Consider the following 23,293-nt stretch of genomic DNA (forward strand, 5'->3'; position numbering starts at 1 on the left):
CAAATTTGATCTTTGTCTTGGGTCTGCAATCTCCACTTATCTAAAGGGAAATAATATTTAAATCATTAGCCTAAATCTCCGGGGGGAAAAACAATCATAGATTGATTTAAGTACATTTAACATATACACATACACACAAGATGGAGACATATATGGGGGGGCCACTTGTGGGGGACTTGAGAAGTTGAGTTGTTTCATTCACGTGGGACTCTTCATGACCCTGCTTGGGGTCTTCTTGGAACAGACCCTGGAGTGGTTTTCCCAATTCCTTCTCTAGCTCATTTTACAGAAGAGGATACTGAGGCAAAAAGAGTTAAAGTTCCAGGATCACACAGTAAGTTCCCGAAGTCGGATTTGAACTTGAGGAGAATCTTTCTGACTCCAGGTTCAGTGCTCTATCCACTAGGGTGCCATCTAGCTATCCCAAAGGAAACTGGGGATTGCATTGCAGAAGAAAGGAAAGAGTGCTTTCCAGACACAGGGAAAAGTCTGTATAAAAGGCACACAGATGGAAGACAGAATATAGTGTAGAAAATAAAGAGTTTATTTTTATTTTTCCATTTTTCCTTTCTTGATTCCTCTCCTCTCTCTGTCTTATTCCCAAACAAAACCAGGAATTTTTAGTTGGGAGAGAAAGGGCAGAGAGCTGGACAAATTACTATTTTAATTCCAGAATTTGTTTTGTTTTCTTTTAAACTTTTACAACTTTGACTATATGGCTGCAAAATATAATCAGTTTAAAAAAGTAGATAAAACTTTTTTCAAACTCAAGACCCATAACTCTAAGCATCCTCAACTTAGGTAATCAATTTTAGTAAAGAGGTAGGGTCGTGAAAAGAGCAGGGGAGTAGGGAAAGTTCTGACATTTATTGGTTGTGTGAAACTGGAACAACATCTTCATCTTTCTGGGCCTGAGTCATATTTTTTTATAAAATGGGGATAATGATGCCTATAGGTTGCTGTGTGTGGAGCAAATGGTATGTATGTAAAATACATACCAATCAATCAATCAATCACCATTGATTAAGCACCTATACAGTGGACAGAGCACTGGGTTTTGAATCAAGTAGACATTTTTCTGGGTTCAAATCTGGCCTCCTCCATGTACTTGATGTGTAAACCTGGGCAAGTCATTTCACCATTTGCTTTCCTCATCTGTAAAATGAGCTGGAGAAGGAAATGGCGAACCACTCCAGTGTCTTTGCCAAGAAAATCCCAAACAGGGTCATGAAGAGTTGGATGTGACTGAAACAATCCAACAACAAATTTGCCGGGCATTCTACTAAAGACTAGGGATACAAAAAAGGACCTAAGAAAGTTCCTACCCTCAAGGAGCTTATTATCTAATGGGAGATACACATGCAAACTAGTCTATACCAAGTAAGCTACATATAGTCCAGCTTCTTAAACTGGGGTTATGACCTCATATAGGGTCTCATAATAATGTGGAGGTTGAAATTTGTAATATGAAATGTTTTAATTTGTAATGTTTGATTTGTATACTTATTTTATACCTCTATATACCTGGGGTCATATAAAATTTTCTTGGGGTTTTCCCCCAAACCAACCGAAGGGGTTGTGAGTGGAAAGTCCTGATACATGGAATAAATAGGAAATAATCAAAAGAAGGAAGGCCCTAGAATTAAGAAGAGTTGGGAAAAGCTGCCTGTTAAAATGGTATTTTAGCTGGGGCTTAACAGAAGCCAGCTATGGATAAGGTTTAATGTGTTTCCTTTTGAAAATTTAAACTGCTCATGCTATGAACCTGGCTACTCAGTATATTATGCCTTAAATGAAATAAGGTGTGGGTTATGTTAACTGAATGAGAGCCTGAATGAGAGGCTGCTAAACCTCTAGGAAAGCAGTTTTAAATAAAGTATTAACTAGAATTTTAGAGCCTTGATTAACTTTAAATGCACGACTGACTCATTCCCAAAAAATAGTTTACTCATAGTCGGGACATGAGCCCTCATATTTATCTTTTCTCCAAAAGCTTATTTGAAACATGACTTTCTTAAAAAGCATCCCATTTCTGTCTGTTCTTATATGGTACAGCTCCTCCGATTTAAATGGTCCAAAAGGAAATACATTAAATCTTAAAAATATCAAACTATTTTAACATATTGCCAAAAAATATGTTTAAGGCCCATGTGTATTTGGATGATGTCTTTTTGGCTCTCTACATTTCTTAGAAACACCCTCCTTCCCATTCCATTCTTTTTCCCTTCAATCCTTCTTTCATGGTCCTGATTCCATACATACGGATTTATCACTTTTATCTTTAAAAGGATAGAATCTGAAGAATTCATTTCAAAACAAGATGCACAATTATCTTTCTCCTTCCTTTTTACCTCATAAACCCAGTGAGAAAATAGAAGGGTGATAAGAATGGAGAATTTAAGGTGTTTTTGTTCATCATACAGTTTATTTGGTTTTGGGTAAGAGATTCTATCAAGGATGTAGGATCTGAAACCATTCTTTTAACCTTATGATGTAAGAAATGCAAATCTTGGCTCTTTTGAACAATGGGATGATTCAGGCCAGGGGTCCTCAAACTATGGCCCGCGGGCCAGATGCAGCAACTGAGGACATTTATCCCCCTCACCTAGAGCTATGAAGTTTCTTTATTTAAAGGCCCACAAAACAAAGTTTTTGTTTTTACTACAGTCCAGTCCTCCAACAGTCTGAGGGACAGTGAACTGGCCCCCTATTTAAAAAGTTTGAGGCACCCTGGTTCAGGCCAATTCCAATAGACTTGTAATGGAGAGCAGAGAGAGGACTATGGGTACTGAATGTGAATCACCACAAAGTATTTCACCTTTATGATGTTGTTGTCATTTGCTTGCTTTTTTTCCCCCTCATTTTTTCCTTTTTGATCTGATTTTTCTTGTGCAGCATGATAAATGTGGAAATATGTTTAGAACTGTACATGTTTAACATATATTGGGTTACTGTCTGGGGAGGGGAGTAAGGTAGAAAGGAGGAAGAAAAATTTGAATACAAGATATTGCAAGGGTGATTACTGAAAACTATCTTTACATGTATTTTGAAAATAAAAAGCTATTCTTAAAAATTAAAAAGAAATGTAAGTCCTCCAATAACACTAATTAATCAAATTATTTTTTCAAAGGTATAAACTTTTACTAACTAAAATATAGTTAATAAACACTAAAATATAAAGAAAAAACTCAAAAGTCAGAAGTAGTTGTCTCTCCATAGATTCATTACCAGCAAGTTAGACACTCAGCAATAAACTATTTTGGTCCCAACAACTTGAAAAGATGGTCCACTGAAGACATAAAGGAGCTGGGATCTGTGTTGGTGAAGAAATGCTCCCCACTAATGAAATTAGGGAACTTTTCAAATTTCAGGTACTAAAGTAGGTCACACAAAAAGAGATTAGCTTTATTCTGCTTGGTCTTAGAGGACTGAATGAGGACCAGAGGGTGGAAGGTAGGGGGAAAGCTGAATTTTGGCTCAGAAGTGTCCAAAAACAAAATTGGGTGCCAGCCTTGGAAAGAAGGGGATGAGCAGTGGATGGAAGTGGGTAGGAAAGGAAGTAGTTTTCAAAAAGGAATTTAGTGAGCTACCTTTTGGGGCTAGAACAGAGAAGTCTCATGCCTGAAGCAAGAATTATACTGGATTACTTCTGGGACCCTTCAAACATTAAGGTATTATGTTGTTGTTCAATAATTTCCATCCTATTTGACTCTTCATGATCCCATTTGGGATTATCTTGGCACAGATGCTAGAGTGATTTGCCATTTTCTTCTCCAGCTCATTTGACAGATAAGGAAACTGAGGCACACAGGGAATTGCCTAGGATCACACAGCTAGTAAATGTCTGAGGCCAAATTTGAACTCAGGTTTTCCTTACTCCAGGTCTAATGCTTTATGTATTCTATCACCTTGCTGTTTTCAAGTTCTATGAGATACAGGTATTGTTATTTCTTCTTTACAGACACAGAAAATTACCTGGGATTATATGGGAAAAAGTGAAGTAACTTATCCAAAATCACATTCTTCATAGGAAGGGCTATGATGGAGGAATTTTGATTCCCAAGCCTAAGGCATGTCTCAACAGTTCAGAGAATCACAGACCTGACTGCCTTCATTTTGCAGATAGGGAAACTGAGGCCCAGGAAGATGTGACTTGGCCCACAAAGTACAGGAACAACATAGTCTAGAAAACCTACATTTTTTAACCAAAGTCAGGGCTCTTTCTTCTTTCTAATTTAGCCTTTCTGACAAGATTACTCAAGAAATAAAAGGGAATTTGAAAAAGTACAAAAGACCCTCCCCAATACCCATCTCCTGCCTCCAAGTCCTTCATCACTTTGTTTCTGAATCTTAGAATCCCATCTGTTGCATTCATAACCTTAACTGAAAACTCATCCCAAATACTCATCTGTCCAAAAAGAAGTCTTGCTGATCTTACCTTCCTCCTGACCCCAGACAGCAATGATTTTCTTTCCTGGATCCTCACAAAATACTCTGCTCTTAGACATTATTTTGTAGATCTACGTATGTGTCCTAGGATCATCTCTTTCTCCTTGAGGGCTAAGGCTATATTGTATTGATAGTTTGAAAGTCCCCCAGCACTTACCACAGTGTTCTGTGCCATTTTGGGAGACCAAACCTGTGATTTTATTGGCATGGGGATCCACCAGTAAGGAAACCTCCTCTACCAATATAGAGAGGTGCTGGTTTTGAAACTTTAAGAGTTATTCCTAGGGCACCAAGAAGTTGACTTGCCCAGGGTGACACGGCTGGTATGGATCTGAAGAGAAATAGGGAAATCCATCTTTTCCTGAGTTTGAGACCAGCTCTTTCTCCACCACATCATGGCTGCTTCTCTTTCAATACAGAGTAGGCATTTAATAAATGGCTCTTGAGTGCCAAGTGTGAATTTTGAACAGAGGAGAAAACAGCTTTGGCCATCCTTTCTCTCTTCTAATAATCACTAAGTGGCTCTTTTTTCAAGGTAAGAAAACCACTTTTATGGTGTAATATTTCATTCTGAAAACATCTTAGAGACTACAGTTGCTTATTAATGTCCAATTATGATCATTGTTTCGACTATACAAAGAATATTGATGGAGCCAGAGGGCTCCCTTCTGTCATAGGAATTATTTCCAGAGAGTATTTATTCTGTCTAGGTCAACCTGTATGAAATGATGTGAAGAAGTGACCCAGAATTCACTCACTGGGGCTTGAACCAAAGGGCCGAGATAAGTCCTGCCTTAACACAAGTAAAAAAGGGCTCACTGAGCCTCTGAAAAGCCACTTTCTTCCTCCTCTAAGTTTTGGCTGGCTTGGGGAAGGAGCTCTTCTGGCTCTATTAAGCCTAGCACTCGGTGGCCTTGCTCCCTCTGATGCTTTGGAACGGGGCTCACAACCTGTAACTGCCAGAGCTTCCACAGCAGAAAAAAATCCCACAGAAAAGCCATGCTGGCCAGCACCCTGGAGCAAAGCAGGAAATGCCGACACCCCTATGTCCCCAGATACTGTAGGGAGTCTTCACATTAATTGTGAATGATTCTGAAGAACTCATCAAGACTTAGTGCAGTGAAAAAAGCTTGATAGGTTGAAAATCTCTAGTGAGGATTTACTCTTTTTGGGGGAAGAGTAGTATAATTTAATCATTTTGTTAGTAAGGGCAGCAGATTATTAAAAGGATGCTTTGGCCAACCCATTTAGACCAATGACAATGATGATAATTTACTCTTCACATGAGAAAGCTCTTCATCTAAAGAAGACATCTACCCCCCCCAACTGAAGCCATTAAGCCCTGTCCCTGGCCCCAGTGCCCCTTTCCGGCCTCATGGGACTGATCCTCCCTCCTATACTCTGCGATCCCACCAAACTTCCAGTCTTTTTGCTCCTTACTGCCTCTAGTCCCATTTTCCATCCCTGTATCTTTGCAATGGTCATTCTCCAGGAATGGATGTGCTCTTTTCTTGTACTGACCTCATAGAATCTCTTCCTTCTTTTAAGATGCGACTCAGTTGCCAACTTACACATGAAGCCTTTCCTAGCCTCCCCCCCGACCCCTCCCGGCAATCTTCTTTCCAACCTACCTTGAATCTAACAACTTAAATTTAAAAACACTCTCAAGGTCTCTCTTAAGAACTGTTTGCACCACATGGGGGACTCCTCCCCAGCGTGGCGTGCCCTCATCAGAGAAGGGGCTGTGCTCTAGAAGCCAAGCAGACTTGAGTTAGCTCGAAGAAACGCATGGTGCAGAGAGAGAGAGAAGCTCCCCAAAGGGTCACAGGGATATTCCGTGCACTCTGAGCTGCTGTGGGTCTCATCAGCCAGACGTGGACACACCGAAACTCAATTCCACCACAGTGGTGCCGTTCGGGTCCTCTGAGAATGAAGGCCAACAAGCAGCCATTTATCCATTGTTATAGCTATGCTGTGTCTCGCTGTCCGTCCCGTTAGAATGCAAGTCCCCCTGGGAACCAGGATGTCTTCAGCCTATGTTCTTGACTCAAATAACCACGATGTCCAATGACTCTTAAGCATTCACTCAACATCTTATTCACTACAGCACATTCCTGCCGCTATACATACAAGACATTGTGTTAGTCACCAGAAAAAGAAAGAAAAAAAGGAAAAACTCGGTCCCTCCAGGAGTTGTTGATATTCCACTTACCAGAATATTTATGTCCATGTAATAGATACACAGAGAATGGGATGGGATAAGCAGCGGTTCCCAAACTTTCTGGATTCGTGGCATATTTAGTGGCTCAGAGGTTTTTCATGGCATCCTTGGGCCCAAGAGAAATATCTCATAGTTCTGTTCCTTAAGTAGTTGGGTCAAATATGTAAATATCCTAAACTGCCTCCCCACCCCCCACTGGTCTGCTGTGGAGCCAGAGCAGCAAAACACAACAAAGTTGGCGAACGAACAGATAAGGACCGGAAAGGGATTGGACCTGTGATTTTATTGCTATGGTCGCCAATATGGGTTGGCACTTCTCTGAAAATTAGGGATTGTCTCATTTTTTGGTACTTGTATACCCAACACCTAGCATGACACCTGAAAAACAGTAGCTTTTGTTAAATCCATGTTGAGAGATTGATTAGAGAAGTTATGTAACTTGGCCCCAGGGATATACAGCTGGTATGTATTACGCTTGAACCCGGTTCTTTCTGAGCTTGAGCTGGCTCTCTATCCATTATATTCACTTGCTTCTCACCGATAAAGGCAGGCTGTTTTAAGGTCAGCAAACACAGGGTCAAATGAGGGGTGAGAAATGGGGTGAGAATCTGGGAAGCCTTCATGTAGGAGGGGGCATCTAAGTAGCATCTTAAAGGAAATTAAGACTCCGAGAGGCGGTACTGAGGAGGAAGGGCGTTTCTGGCGTGGGGGTTGGTCAGTGTGACAGCAAGTAGAGGCAAGAGATGGAATGCTGACTCTTAAACTCTCTCCCTTAATGCTTGATCAACTGCCATGGGGTCAATGAATTAAACGTATTCGTTCCTAGATCATTCTATCTAGGTCCCGTCTTTCTGAGCTCCAGTCTCACACGGCCAACTATCTATCAGGCATTCTGAACTGAATGCCCATGGGTTTCTCCAACAACCTGTCTAAAATGGAACTCTATTTTCTGCCAAACACAACCCTTCTGAAAACCTCCCTATTTTTATTGAATGCATTTCTATCATTCTCTCATCCTCCATATGGGGTCTTGTAACTGAAGTTTGCGGGTCATGAAATTATGATTTATTGTCAGTGTTTGATTTGTATGCCTACTACTCAGTCTCTATGCCTCCTTTACATGGAATAATAACAGCATTAACTTCCTAAGTTGTTATGAGGATCAAATGAGGTAATATTCATAAAGCACTTTATAAATGCTGGTTATCATTGTGATCCAGTAAAAAGGCAAATATCAAGTGTTTTGCTTAAAGTATTAAGTAAATACTAGCCGCACCTCACTTCCAGTTTTTTTTTTTTTTTTCAAGTTCTTTGCCCCAATTTTTTCATAGGACTTTTATAAGAATCCTGTGTGGTAGGTATGTATGGGTGCTATTATTCCCATTTAACAGATGAAAAAAAATCAAGGCTCAGAGACAATCCCTTGCCCAAGGTTATATAGTTACTGAATGTCCATGGCGGGATCTGAATCTGGCTCTTCCTGCTTCTTGAGTCAGTGTTGCTTACATGCTGATGATGAGTTTTGTTTTGCACATACTGAGTTTCAGGTAGCAGGGGAACATCAATTATGTACAGCAGGCAATGATAAATACCGGACTAGAGCTTCAGAGTGAAGATCGGGCTTAGAGATAGAGACCTGATCGTAACTGACGTGGTGGTTGAAGTCAGGGAGATGGATGGGACGTCCGAGGGAAGAGAAATGAAAAGGCCTAAGGCAGACCCTAAAGAAAATATTAACGGTCGAGTTTTAAATAAAGATAAATGTCCAATTAAAATGTTCATCATAACCCTGCGATTTAGATCATAAGTACTATCCACATTTCATATAGGAAGAAACAGGTTAAGAAACTTCTCTGAAGCCACACAAATAAGAAACTGATGCAAGATGAGAAGCCAAAAGAATATGGTTGAAAATACTTCCAGGGATGTTAAGGTCCCTAGAATGCTGTCTTTAGCCTAATTTTCTTTTCTCCTCATATCAGTAAAATAGGAGAGTTTCAAAATCACCAAGTTTAAAGCTGAAAGGACCTTGGAGATCCTTTTCATTCAGTCCTATTCTTTTGTAGGTAAAGTAACCAAAGCCCAGGAAGTTTAAGGGCTTTGTCTACGGTTAAACAGGTTGCGAGTGGAAGAGTTAAAAATCAGGTTTAAGTCTCCTTTCACTGTACCTTTCACTGTATTCTACATTTGGACAGTTCCACTGGAAGACTTTCCCATATGTAACTTCATACCAGCCCTTTAGTAATTTCTGACTGGCCAAGATCCTGGCTCTTCTAGGAACAAGACACTCCATTTCCTGGATCCGGACATTTTCTCTGGCTATTCTTCCATACCCGCCTCAACTCTTCCTATGGACTGTTCCAGCTTCTGCTAAATCTAACTTTAAAAACTCATCTTTTGCTGGAAACCTTCCTCTTTTAGTTCCAATGTCTTCCCTCTGTTAATTATCTCCTATTTAACCTGTACAGATTTTGATTTACATGTATTTACATGTCGCTTGCCATGTATTCACATGTATCTACAAAGATATTTACATGTTGCTTTACATATATTTGCTGTATTTAAATATTGCTTTACATGTATTTGCTTAGAATGTTTTCCCTCCTCAACTCTTCCTACTGACTGTTTCAGCTTCTGCTAAATTCGAACTAAAACAAAGCCCATGTTTTGCTAGAAATCTTTCTCAACTCCTCTAGTTCTAGTGCCTTCCCTCTGTTAATTATCTCCTATTTAACCTGTAATCTTGCTTTACATGTATTTGCTTGCATATTGTTTCTCTCATTAGAGTGTAAGCTCTTTGAGGGCAGGGATTGTCTTTTGTATCTTTTTGTATCCCCAGCACTTAGCACAGTGCCCGGCACAGAGCAGACACTTGATATTTACTGATTAATATTACTTCTTATTGTATCCTCTGATAAAAAAAATCTAGCCTTATTTTAGCAGTCCTTCAACTGTACATATTTCATACTCTATTCTTTTCCAAGGTAAGTTCTTTGAACCGTTTCTCTTTGTGAGTCTTAGACACAACGCAGTATTTTGTAAGCTCCTGGAGGGCAGGGAATGTCTTTCTGTATGTGTCTACCAATGAGCAAGTAGGTGGTACAGTGAATAAAACATCAGTCCTGAAGTCATGAAAATCTGAATTCAAATGTGGTCTCAGATGCTTACTGGCTGTGAGACTCTGGGCAAGTCATTTAACCCTGTTTGCCTCAGTTTCCTTATCTATGAAATGAGCTGGAGAAGGAAATGGCAAACCACTCACGTCTTTGCCAAGAAAAGCCCAAATGGGGTCAGAGTCAGACACCATTGAAAATGACTAAACAACTGCAAAAATCTATGTTTATTGACTCTTGGAATATTCTCTAGTCCCATGACCATCTAGATTACTTCTTTGGATGGGAACCAGCTTGTCAGTGTCCCTAAAATATGGCTCTTAAAGTTGAATACATTTGTAAAATGAGGAGACTGTGCCAGATAAACAGTTTTTTGAAGTCCTTTCCAGCTCTAAAATTCTAAAAGTGTCTGATTTCAGAATCATGGGCAAGTTACCAAGAGAGCCTATTCAGATTCACAGAAGATGTCAGCTCCAACCTAACCAACAAATCTTCACTTTATTTATCCAAAAGTGAAATGAAAGAAAAACCTGTGCGATAAACACATTTCACCCCTGCAAATTTTACCTGCCACCATTCCTCCAATAGCTGAAGAAGCTATAAGGGAGCCCTATATTTATAACTTCTGACTTCCTACTACCAGTTCCCAGCGCCAGGCAGTGGAGATAATAGAGCATGCAAAAATAAGAGCTTTGAAAAGAAACCTTCCTGCAGCTAATGAAGGATTATCTGGCAAAATGTCACTGCTATCAGCAAGTTCTTTTGTTTGTTTGGGGTTGTTTCTTTCTCACTTTCCATCTAGTGCCCTAAAGAGAAAATTTGCCTTATTGTATTCAAGTTTAAGGACCAAAAAGCTCTGAAATAACACAGTATGAAATTAAATATCTTTCTTTCTTTAGGGGAAAAAAACAAGGCCTGCTTGGCATTAACCAAGTTACTTTGGAGTAAAGTATTATTATTGAGTTTGATCCCCCCTTTTTCTAGATGAAGAAACTGAGGTCCAGAGAAATGATCTGACTTGTTCAAAATCACTCAGTTCATCAGTGTCAAAACTGTCACTGTAACCCTCGATTCTTAGCCTTTATTTCTAATTTTTTTCCACTACAGCCATCATGGTTTTACAAGATTTAGAATTCATCGCTTAGGCAATTTTAGGTCAGCAAGAGTAATGGAAATATTACTCATGACAGTTTATAGAACTTTAACCAGTTGTTTATTAAGGAATTACAGGATTTTCATGCCATGTGGTCTTTGGCACATAAATCAAATCTTGAAATGAAAAACCTCACTGCAAGAAAGTGTGTATATGTATGTGTGTGTGTGTCCACTGACATAACAGTAAGAGCATCATTCTTTACTTAAATTGCTTTAGATATTTTACTGGGTTTTATTATTTTTTAAAAAACTAATGTGATGGAATGAAATGGTAATTTCTGTTTAGTCAACTATGATAATGCAGAATTGGACAGTGACAATGGAGATTTATTTTCGGTTAGAAACAAAGTGCTGGGTTTAAGTTGCAATAAATTAAAATTGGCTTCTAGGAACAAGGTGATTTATAATAGGGACGACGTATAATATTAATTACAATACTGGACATAATTAAATGGTCTTGGGAATTAATCAGAGAGTGAAAACATTGTAGAAACTGTTCATCTAAAAAAGTTAGAAAGAATTCCATCTAGGACCCTGGAATTCATTATCATCCATTTAATCTTTCTGAATTGCTTCATCGGGAGCAAATGAATAATGGTAGGTTTCTCTCCAAAGAATTTCATTCCAATTTGTCTTGCTTTTCTTTTCAAACATCTTAGGCAATGGAGATAGAAGGATGGAGAGTCCATTGAGATGGGAGTCCAGTTAGGAGTTAGAATCCTTTCCATGCTTTAGAGGGTATCATTGTCCTTACTTCCATGGATACCTCTACCCTTCATGCCCACCATGAAGCCTGGGACTTCTTGCTCCATTTCTAAAGTCGACACTCTTATTCATTTCCAATTTTGCCTTGCCACTGGCAATTGTGGCAAGCATTCAGATGGGCGGACATGGCACATGTTGAAGCAATGTCCTCCGGTTGCAGGCTGCCTCTGGATGCCTTAGTGATTACCTCTTTTATGAGTTTAGGATTAACCCTGTCTCAGTGGCACAAAAGGCCAAGGCAATTTGAATAAACTCACAAGTCACCGTAAATCAGAAATATTAAATTCCTTTTGGAAATAAGGTAGCTTTTTAAAAGTGAAATGAGATTTTTTAGGGACAATCCAAAATTATTTTGAAAGCAGAAAATTCACTCATCATTCTTAACTAACATATAGATTTTCCATAATAAAGAACACAAATAACAGTTGTAAATGTGTAAACTTTAAAGTATTATTTAATTATTTTAATTAATTAAATTATTACATTAATTAATTAATTAAAATATTATATTAATCGTTATTATTGTTACATTGACTAAAATAAGGAGTATAATTTTAGAATGTAACATTTTCCATATTGTAACATGTGTCCTTGTCTCTCTCCCCCTTCCCTAATCCTAAATGACATTACCACTGTTTAAAGGTAAAAACAGTCCAATATAAAGTAATACCAAAATTTCTGTTCTTTCTTCCCTTTTAGATGCAAAGTATACACTGTTAAGTACTCAAAAGAGAAAAAGCTTCATTTCAGAAAACAAAAATAAAAATCTTGTCTAAGTATTGGATTCAATATTAATGATTAATGTCAAAATATCATTCCTTGGCAAATTTATGATTCTCTTATCATAAAATGAATTCTCTAGGGCAAAGGGAGATGAGGTCAAGAAATCTACTCCAACTTTTATATGTATCAATGGCCAGGTCTTGTCACTGCTACCTTCCCCACATCTCGCCACCATAGGATGATGGGTTCCCAAATCTAGAGCTGGAAGAGATCTCAGAAACCATCTAATCTATTTCTCTTATTTTACAGATGAGGAAATTAGGGTGGAGGAGTTCTGAGTTCTTTGCCAAGATCACATGTAGCAAGAATCAGAGGTGGGACTTGAACCCATGATTCCTCATTGCAGAGCCAGTGTACTTTCCATGGTATCACACATCTCTCATATCACTTCTTGTCTTTCTAATCACATCATGCTTAGTTCAAGTCTCAGTTATCTCCTAAATTGATCTCCACTTTTGTTCTCTCCTCTTTCCCATCAGTGTGCAATATTACCTAAAACCCTGATGTACTTAAAATCCATAATCTGATCTTGCCAACCAGCCCTACCCGAAACTTTCACTGGCTCCCTATTGGCACCTGGGATAAAAAAACAAGTCAGTCTTCCTCAATCTGGCACTGAAAGTTCTCCCGCTACAAGTTGGCTCCCACCAACCTTTCTGGTCTTATTTCATATTATTCTTCTACACACAATGCATATTTCTGTCAACTGACATGTTTCCCATAAGGCACGCCTTGCCTTCCCTTCTATGTCTTTGCATTGCGGTCCCTCATGTCTCAGATGCCATCTTTCATTCCCTTTATCTCCTAGAATGCCCTTCAAAGCCTAGTCAGAGGCCATTTCCTCTAGATGACCTTTTGTGAGCCTGCCTCCTACTATTATCAGTAGTCTTCCTCCAGACTCTTCTTTCTTATTTTGTATTTACTTACTTCTACTTATGTTTTGTTCTGCTCCCTCTCTCTCCCCCCAATTAAATTTAAGTTCCCCAAGGGCAAAGACTACTTCATTTATGTGTATCTTCAATGTGGAGTAGGCACAATAATCAGTTTGTTGTACTGGGTTAGAGTGCTGGGCTTGGAATCAAGAAGGAACATGTTCATGAGTTCAAATCCAGCCCCAGACATTTACTAGCTGTGTGACCCTGGACAAGTCACTTAATTCTATTTGTCTCAATTTCCTCATCTGTAAAATGAAGCGGAGAAGGAAAGGGCAAACCACTCTAGTAGCTTTGCCAAGAAAACCCTTAATGGGGTCACAAAGAGTTGGATGTGACTGAACAACAATAAAAACTGAAATATCAAAAATCGGTCTTTTGGATATTGTCTCTGAAATAGTTTAGTGGCTTTATGCTCCACCAATCTTTGATTACATCAGTGTGGGGAACTCCTTGTATGGAAATTCCTTCTAGCAACTAGCAGTGAGCTGCCTGTGACTTAGCGAAGTGCTTGATTGCCAGGGAAAATGTAACTTGTCCAGTATCATGTAGCTGGTAAGTATCAGAGCCAAAATTTAAACCTGTATTTTTTAACTTTAACTGACCACGCTGCTCTACTTAACTAAAAATGAAGAGTAGATTAAAGACAGGGAGAGAGATTGGAACTGTGGTGCTTCCTGGAGATGTGGGGCTTCCTGAGGAGGAAACTCTCTCTACCAATGCAGATTTCCACATATTTCTCTCATACCTTCCTGTCATCTCTGTCCTGCTTCATGTTTTATGTAACTTATAGTTTCAGAGAGTTGCCAAGAACACTAAAAAATTAAGTGACATAGAACACCAGCCCTGAAGTCAGGAGGACCCGAGTTCAAATCTGGCCTCGGACACTTAGCTGTGTGACCTTGGGCAAATCACTTAATCCCAATTGCCTCAGCAAAAAAAAAAAAAAAAATTAAGTGACTTAGCCTGGATTGTAAATCAAAAAAGTAGAATAAATGAAATAGCTGGAATGATCAAGATAATATTTAATAGGTAGAGATCTCCCACACCTCTATTTGAATGATGGAAACGAATATCAAAATTGAATATTGAAACTAATATTGAACTATTGAATTTGAATTTTGAAACTAATAACAATAACTAATAAACAGCTAACATTATTCAGTGCTTACTATGTGCTTGGCACTGTGCTAAATGCTTTAGAATTATCATTTTGTTTGATACAATAATTCTAAGAGTAGATGCTATTATTACCCCCATTTCACAGATGAGGGTATTGAGATAAACTGATCGAGTGACTCATCCAAGGTCATACAGCTGTTAATATGTGCCTGAGGCCAGAGTTGAACTAAGGTCTTTTTGATTCCAGGCTTACCACTGAGCTGCTCCTAAAAGAAAAAGAAGTGTGTAGAGGATCCCCTAACCATCAGAGATTTGCTCAGCATTACAAATAACTGGCAGATATGGAGAATAAGTTTCCATATGGGTCCAAATCTTCATTTGTAAAAGTCTTCCGAGGAGCAGAGCAGTCAGATTCAAAACAAACATATCCTTCCTTCTTTTGAAGATAAAAAAGGAAGTTGCATCTTGGGATAACTACTTAATAGCTGGAAAGCATTCAACATTTTTGAGGCTGAGAAGCTGTTCTACATCAGATGACCAACAAGAGAGGACAGTTGTCTAAGCCAAGAATGACTCCTTTCCCCTTCCTTCCCCCTTTACAGTTTTTCTGTATCTATAACATACTTTTAGTGTAGTACATCTATTTTCCAGCCTCTGTGTGGGCTTCAGGATAAGGTGGGGGCTCAAAGCCCCGAGGAAGAAGGTAGACCAACAGTCTCATCTCAAGAACTGAGATCTCGAGAGACTAAAGGACAAAGGGAAATGGTGTTCTAAGAGACATACATATCTGTAACTATCTACCTACCCATCTGTTTTGGAGTTTCATGGTTACCATATAAAGAGACCTGCTTCTGAACTAAGGAACCTGGTTTCAAACCCCACCTGTGAACTCTGCTACTTGGGTAACACTGGGCAAGTAATTAACCTCCCTGGGCCTAGGTTTGTTATCTATAAAATCAAATCTCTTCTAGCTCTGAGTCTCTGATCTTATAATCCTATGGCTATTGCTTTTTCCAAGTAGAGAATATGTTGAACTTTCTTTTGGGGTAGAAATCTGAACTGCCAGTTCATTAATTAGAGGGAATAATGATTTCATAGAAGAGAAATGATGATTGTAAGGTCTCAATTTATTCTAGTTCTAGGAAAAAAAAATTGTTTTCCTCGTCTGAATGGAGCCATAAATTTCCAACACTATTATTCCAATCATTATTGCACTTTTCCAATCACTAATCCACCATTATTCCAAATCACTATTGCATTACTCCAATCACTACTCCACCATTATTCCCAACACTGTCGCACCATTTTGAGTGACATCAAATGCCCTTTCAATGAATGTAAGAACGTCTATAAAAGGAAACTGAAAACGAGCAGCTTTCCCCCAAATCCATATAGTTCAAAACATGGCAAATTCCTAAATAAGATAGGGGTCTTGCTATGGATTTCATTACATAAGTTTTTGCAGCTGTTAAAGCATATGAAATTTAAATGAGTTAATTATGAATTTTAACAAGTCTGTTAAAGAAGAGAAGAATAAGCTCAGTAATATGTAAACTGTAAAAAGATTCTCTGTAAAATAGTCAATCTCCCCTCTTGATAGAGCTCTTGGCTTTGAATCCTTGCTAACCTTTGTTGGCAGAGTTTTAAGCGTAATATCAAAGTCTTCTCTTTATTAGAGACGCTGATGTCTCACCATTCAGATCACAAGCTCTGGTAGTTCTGACCAGTCCCGAGTACAGGGCTCAGTGACAGATTCGGTGTCTGTTATCTGAGAATAGATAAGCTTGGCGAGGCTCATCATTGCCAAGTTACCAGTAGAAGGAAGATTGTTTTGGTCACAGTAACGCTAAAAACCATCTATCAGGTTTTAAGTTCATGCTGTTCGGTCATCTCAATTGTGTCTAACTCTCAGTGACGCACTTGGGGTTTTCTTGGCAAAGATACTGGAGTCATTTGCCATTTTCTTTTCCAGCTCCTTTGACAGATGAGGAAACTGAGGCAAAAGGTTAAGTAACTTATACAAGGTCATATAGCTGGTTAGTGTCTGAAGCCAGATTTGAACTCAGGAAGATGACTATTACATAACTGGTGTTCTACCCACTGCACCACTTATTATAGGGTTATGGTATCATAGTTTAAAGGAGGAAGAACTAAAGGTCCAGCCTCCTTTTAATCCCTGACTTTTCACTAAGATCTCCCACAGAAACCATAGATACTATTACTAGTTTCTTTAAGAGACAAATGAAATGGTGGAAAAATGCTGGTTTTAACTTATTTGGAAATACTGTCCAGAGTGATGACTTAAGAAAACCTGAAGAGACTGCTTTTCCACCATGACTAGACAGAAGCTGGAGTAGACAAAGAGTTTTGTAAAAGATGGCGGCATCTTCTTTCTTGATTTTCATCTTGTGGAGAAGATGCATGGGATTCCTGAGAAGAGATTTTACTTCACATTCCGAATGAACTAAATGTTCTAAGATTGTGTTCTCAGAAGTGAAGTCACTGTGGTTGAGGGTTTGAGTCAGCTCTGGCTTTGAGCTTTCTTACAGTTTAAATATTGTAAATAATTATCTGTTTTTGATCATTTCACTGTTAATATGTTTTGCATTGAGTAAATAATATTTAATCCTAGGAGATTAAGGAATCATATAAGTAGCTATATTTACCATCTATCTATCGATCCATCTGTCTGTCTGTCTGCCTATCTGTTTATCTATCTATAGAGAGAAGAAACTACTATAGTGGAAGGAGCTTTCTCCAATTTATAAAATAAATAACATTTAATGAATGGGGTTGAAGGTTTTGGGTGTTGTAGACTGAGATTTTGAAAATTTTACAATTAATAATCATAGGAAAAAATTCTGACTTACCCTAGAACTCTAGATGATATGATTAAATATGCAAATTAAGTAGCAGACTAAGAGTAACTTCTAAGTTCATTTGATTGAGCCTTGTAGCCTTGCATTATACTCTTTTAGGGATGTTAACTGAAGCTCAGAAAACTGCAGCCTTGAACAGTATCAAAGAGACAGAAGAGTTTAAGACTGATAGAAAGGCTGCGAAGTGTACTGGTACAAGAAATGGTCACAATGATGATGACTCAGGGAGTCATTAAGAATTGAAGTATTAAAGTATTGCAGGGGATGTGTTTGAAAAAAAAAAAAAAACCTAACATTCTACTTTATAAATTTATCCTTTAGATTACTCCTTAGATGTCATACAGTCTTCCCTATGTCCTCCTATAAACTTGGTAGGAATTATGGGAAATGAATACCATGAGCACGGCTTTTGAATCTTGCACTCTGATGAGACTTCACAGCATGAATTTCAGGGAATGTGATGTTTTGAATAATTAGACCTTCAACACATGAAAACCTTTGCATTTCATCCCATGAAACTTTGGCAGACCCTCTCAAGCAGATTCTATCTATTGGTTAGTGTGGTTCAATTAATCAACAGTTCTTTAATGCTTCAAGGACATTTTTTACTGACATTAATACTTCCTTTTTTTTCTATGGCATAGAAGTTACTTTTTGAGTACGTGGTAGTCTGAAAACTGTTTGTAGGCCCTTGCTGAGACACAAGGCAACGGGCTGCTCTATTCTAGACACATTCTGACCGGCATCCCTCAACCCTCCTAATTTTTCTTGAATTCTTTACTTTGAGAATATTCTTTGCTGGAAATCTCCCGTTTGTACCTACCCTTCTAGAGAATCTCCAGCATCTCTCTTCCCTAGAGGGCCTACTGAGCGAACACAACCACACTTAAGGTTTCAGTGCTTGGTTATGTCATTGCCAATCTCCACTCTGTCCTTGTTTGCCCCTCTATCCTTCCTTCCCCTCTCTTAAGTGTCCTAGATTGGCCTGATGATCAGAAGAAGACTTATTTTGGTCTCAAGCTCTCCTTTGTGTGAGTAAATGGCCTATGGCCAATGGCCTATTGTCCTCCTTACTGTCCAGCCTACTTTTTTTTTTTTTAATGAAAGACTTCAAGTCTCAAAGGCAGCTGCAACAGACTGGGGCAAAGATTTTCTGTGGTCAAAAAAATTAATTATCTCATGGTTAACATAGTGATGATCCTCTGAGAATTGAGATTCCGGACCCAATTCTGACCAACAAGGATGAGCCAGTTGCTGAAATAGAAACATCATGACCCTTGGGAACAAGGGCTACTCCATTGTAGAGCCTGTGATATTTTAGGAGAGAGCAACCATGCAAAATATCACATGCACCCCGTACTTTGGGAAAATAGATTTCTGAGGTCGAAGAGCAGGAGGATTAATACAACATCTTAACAATCTAAAGGGAAAGTTTGCCTAAGAATGAGTTTTATTCTAGCAATCCCACAAAGCTAAAATTGCATAGCACTCAAGTAATATGCATTCTTTAGAATTAATTACTGGCCATAATAAGGGCTGACATTTATGTAACACTTAAGAGTTTATCAGTGGTATCCCCATAATGTCAAGAGATCTTAAGGAAGGATCATCTTAAGGAAGAACACTGAGTGGAACTCTTAAATGGAATTTACAAGTGGACGTGGATGTTAAGACAAAGTCAATTGCCTTCTGGAAATTCAGTTTACTTATTGGAATGGGAATTGGGAAAGTAAGCCAAGAGGAAGTACTACATTTATTTCTGAATATATCCTTCCCCATCTGATTACTCAGCCAGTTATTCTTTGTAATAAAAAATAAAGAGGCAGGGACAAGAAAAAGGTCACCAAAACTAATTAGTGCATCAAGTGACTCTGACTGTGTATTGAATGTTCCACACTCACAGCCCCCCATTGTTGCAAAGAAAAAAAAAATTACATTTTCTCATTTCTTCGTAGAGAGTTAGCTTAGTCATTATAAGGGAAGAAAAATGCTATCCATATCCAGAGGGAAGAACTATGGAGATTGAACACAGATTGAAGCATTCTATTGTCACCTTTTTGTTGTTGTTTGCTTTTTCTTTCTAGTGATTTTTTTTTTCCCCTTCTTGTTCTGATATTTCTTTCTTGACAAATTTTTCTTTCATGACAAACAGGGAAATATATTTAAAATGAATGCATATGTAAAATCTATATCAGATTGTCTTGAGGAGAAGGAAGGTTAAGGGAAGAAGGGAGAAAAAATCTGGAACTTGAAATCTTACAAAAATGAATGCTGAAAACTATTTTTACTTGTAATTAGAAAAATAAAATACTATTGGGAATAAAGAAAAACTACACAACATTTAATTCTTTAAAAAAAATTCTTCCTATTTATATTGTTGTCATTGTGTGTGTGTGTGTGTGTGTGTGTGTGTGTGTGTGTTTTCCTGGTTTTGCTTACTTCACTCTGTATCAGTTCATATAAGTCTTCCTATGCTTCTCTAAATTCTTTATTTTCATCATTTCTTATAATAAAGCAATATTCCATTATCTGTATGTGCCACATTTGTCTTATCCACCCCCTCATCAATGGTAATCTATTTTGTTTTCAATTCTCTGATATTACAAAAAGTGAGGCTATATAAAAGACTTTTCTTTCCATCTTTCATCTATATATCTAGTAGATAAATCTCTAAATCAAAGGATATAAATAATTTATTCCTCCTTTTAAATAATATAATTCCATTACCCAGCACAATCTAGGCAGGAAGGGCTCAATTAATTCTAGTTGAAAGATGGCTAGTTCTAAATTGCTTTCAAGAACAGTTTGATTCAATCATTGCTCTACCAACAGTATAGTCACGTGGCTGTCTTTCCATAGCCCATCCAACATTGAGCCAACATCCATCTTGTTTCATCTCTGTCAATTTGCTGTGGGTAGGGACTGCTCATTTTATTGAGATCAAAACTCCACCGTCATATTCAGAATTTGCAAAGTACTGATCTTCATAAAGAGAGGCAGTATGGCACAATGGATGTCACCGAACCGGCCTCAGAATCAGGAAGGACTGGATCATGATCCATTTCTGACAGACTGGTTGTGTAGCATGAGGCAAGTCACTTCATCTCTAAGAGATCCAAGCAACTCTCTTAAGATTCTACATTGCAGAGGAAGTACAGCATTGGTAGATTTAAGTTCTTCACCATAGACCCTCACCAGTGATGAAATCACAGAACCATTAAAAAAATTCTCACACTATTAAATGAAATGGGGCTAAGAACTTAGTTCTAAATCTTCTGATCCAAACACCTCAGTGGTTTAAGAAATTATATTCTCCTAGAAAGAAGGTGATAAAAATACAAATATTTTTCAAAGTTTCTTGTGGGCCGTTTTGAAGTTGGAAAATAAAAAAGATGTGGTACCAAAGAGTATATTTATGAAAGTGAGGAATTAACATAAACATTACAAGCAAAACTCCTTTCTCTTTTGAAAGCTTCCTTAATTTGGTTGCCTGATTCCTCATATATTCTTTTCCTTGTGTCCCACCATTTTTTCTTTGGTTTCCCTGTCTTACTTTTGCCAACAATTGATATCTCACAACACTGACTTTGAATTTTCTAATTAGCTGATGATTAATTAATGTCTGAACATCTGGGTGACCACTTAAGATTTCCTGCTTTCAGACTACCACTAAATAATGACTTCTAAATCTCTCTTTCTCCAGACTTGTATGTATTCTCAGTTATCTCCTTTCTTCCAATCTGTCTCATCGTATCACTAAATGTATTACTTGTAGCTACATGAAATTTATCTTGATTTAACCAGATCTCACTTTCCTTATTGGTTCTCACCACTTCTCATTGTCTTTTTCTCTTCTAGAGACAATACAATCCTTCTACAAAGGGACTCCTGAATTAAAGTATTTGCTAACTCTTGTTACTTTTTCCTTTACAAATTCTTCTGGAACTTGCCCTTTCTTTCAGAACTTACAGTGAGTTTATCTATGTATCCCTTAGTTTTTCATTTTTATCACCTAGAACTGGTAAAAACAGCCTTCCGAGCTACTATTATTTGCTCCAGTAATAAAAGCTTGATAATTTTGCTTTGGTTACTGTCATATTCCTTCTCAAATATAACTCAACATAATTCTGAATGAAGATACAGTGAGAATCAGTCTAAATATAGTTGACTGATAACATTGTTGAGAATTATGAGAAGATCCATAAGACAGATCTATGGCACAAAAGGATTATACTTTATTTGGGCAATAAGGCAAGTATCAGTGAAAATTAGCCAATAATGAAAACAGCACTCTATTCCACAGGCTAAATGAGGACTATAATCAAGTGCTACAGAAGTTCAGAGAAGACAGAGATCAGATATTTGTCTACCATATGGCACAGCACTTAAATACTTGAAAAGGTAATGGCAGATCTAGACAATGAAACAATAATTGTTGGGGAATTTAAATCAGAGTTAGAGAAATCAAATAGAAGAATAAATAAAGAAATTGAAGATCTAAGAGAATTCTAGAAAAAATAGACCTTTGGTGACAGCTGAATGAGAATCACAAGGATAGTATGCTACATATATGTATATATTATATATAATATCTATATTTCAGCTTTGCATGACACATTTATAAAAACTGATCTTACATTTGAGTACAAAGCAGAGAGAGATCAATGAGGTGGTCACTAAGATTAGTTTGGAGTTAGGTCTTAAAAGATGGTAGAATTTTAAAAGCCAGGGAAAAAAAGAATGGAAAGGGCATTTTAGGCAATAAGAATAAAATGGGACAAAGCATAAATCCATAAATATATAAAACAGGATCACAAAAATACTTATGGCAACTTAAAACGTTGGTCCCTTCTTTACAAAGATTTCAAATTGATATTTATCAAACTAAAATCCTTCTAAGATATTGCCAACTTTGAGTTAAAGCCAATCATTCCTAGGTTAACTAAAATAATGTAATTTCCTCAGAAACATTTTATTTAGTACTTTGGCTTCACAAATCCCAAACCATTAAAAAAAAATCTATTTGGTCATGAACAAAAGACTAGAGAAGTTTCGAGATTAGAAATAAATTATAAACATCGATGGATAATTTAGCTAGCATCTTCCAAACAACAACAACAATCTCTCAGGTAAAACACTGAAACCCTCCCAAATCACTATACATCATTCCCACTTTGTCCCAAGACCTTTTTCAAATCCAGGGTTCACGATTGGCATTGTGAACCCAATTCTAAATTGTTAGAAATAATTAAACCAAATAAATCAGCATGAAGAAAAAGTCAGGAATCACATATTTCTGATGCACACCATTAAAATGTCGTAAAGACAAGAGGTGCCATTAATATACTTTAAATGATGTAACAATGTTTAAAATCCCCCCTCCTTTCCCCAGCTTCCCTCAGGGGATTTATTAGACCGCATTTAAGAGATTTACACAAAAGCTTCAACTTTTTAATAATGTCCAGAGATGAGAAGATTGAGTAAAAGAAGTAAATCTATCCATACTTAACTCACTAAAGGAAAGAAAAGTAAAACACCCAATGTGTGCTTAAGTGCTTTTTATAAGCATGAGAGCACCAAAAAGTTTCCCACAGATTTGTGTAATGGCTTCAGCAGAGCTCTATTTATTTTCAGTTTAAGTCACCAAATGTTATTTTGAAAAAAAAAATTTAAGTGTTTATCATTGTGCTGACATAATTGTAAATAAAAAAGTCAGAGTTATGGTACAAATTTATTCCCACAAGTCCCTGTTGAGAGCTTCAAGCTGCTCAGCTGTATCCTAAGCACTGTTCAACAGAGGGACAGATGGAAGATCTCTTACCTTCTTCTCTGGTCACCCCCTTAACCTTGCAATGATGCCCTGATGAATGGATG

General features: G+C 37.7%; 1 protein-coding gene across 6 annotated transcripts in view; it reads right to left on the reverse strand.

The window, feature by feature from the left end:
• The window catches only part of TAOK3 (TAO kinase 3), a 234,201-nt gene that overhangs the window by 140,846 nt on the left and 70,062 nt on the right, over nucleotides 1-23,293 (reverse strand). The window lies entirely within an intron of this gene.

This window comes from Antechinus flavipes, chromosome 1 (assembly GCF_016432865.1).
Source record: "Antechinus flavipes isolate AdamAnt ecotype Samford, QLD, Australia chromosome 1, AdamAnt_v2, whole genome shotgun sequence".
In the NCBI taxonomy this organism is placed as follows: domain Eukaryota; kingdom Metazoa; phylum Chordata; class Mammalia; order Dasyuromorphia; family Dasyuridae; genus Antechinus; species Antechinus flavipes.